Consider the following 1,042-nt stretch of genomic DNA (forward strand, 5'->3'; position numbering starts at 1 on the left):
GGACATTCGAGTTATGCGTTCCTCCATAAGCAATAACATTTAAAGCCAAAAAATCATATCTTATATATCTAGAAAAATATCCTTTTTGTTAATATTTTGAACTGGGTTTTTTATTTTCATTTCGTGCCTTCCCCTTCCCTGTCTTTACGAATTTTGAAAAGTTCTAAGTAACGTTGACACATTTTTCACTATCGGCAGCTCATGTGTAAACGCTCTGTAAGTTTACATCATTTGTGTTTCAGTCATTCCATACAGTATATCAACTGAAAGCTTACTGTTTATATTGTTTACTAAGAAGTATATTTTGTGTAGTAAATTGGATTTAGTTGTGCTAAATATAATTATACAATAGATGCTGAAATTAAGCAAGACGATTCCCTTTTAAAGTCTCAATGAACTTAGGTACAGTGATTCATATTAAAAGTCACACTGAATTTATATTAAAATCACATCGAACTTAGACACGGCGATTCATATTAAAATTCACAATGAACTTAGGCTCGGTGCTTCACAATAAAAATCACATCGAACTTAGTCTCGGCGCTTCACAATAAAAATCCCATCGAACTTAGACACAGCGATTCACATTAAAAGTCACATTGAATTTAATCTCGGCGCTTCACATTAAAAATCACATTCAAGCACTAAAATTCAGGCATGAAAGAATTCAACAATACATTAAACACACAACTCCTTACGATAATGACATCAAAGCACAGCTAGTCTTTTTATCAATTCTAGGTAAGTCCTAATGATACCATAGTGCACTCACCTCTAAACCAAATTAAACCGATGAACTCCCACACAAGAGTATGTGATCATTAGCTGTTCTCTGAAGTGCATGATACTAAAACGAAATTCGCTAAATTTCGGGAGATGAAAGAACGGCATCAGGCAGAACCACCTGGATCGTGTTATATCTATGACAGGAGTTTATTTATTTTTTTTCCCAGCGGAATCGTGACGATCTTTAGACCCCTAATTTAGACTTGAGTCAAAAGCAGAGAATGACCCTAATGCGGATGTGGTCAGATGGGAATTC

This window comes from Penaeus monodon, chromosome 21, assembly GCF_015228065.2.
Source record: "Penaeus monodon isolate SGIC_2016 chromosome 21, NSTDA_Pmon_1, whole genome shotgun sequence".
NCBI lineage: Eukaryota > Metazoa > Arthropoda > Malacostraca > Decapoda > Penaeidae > Penaeus > Penaeus monodon.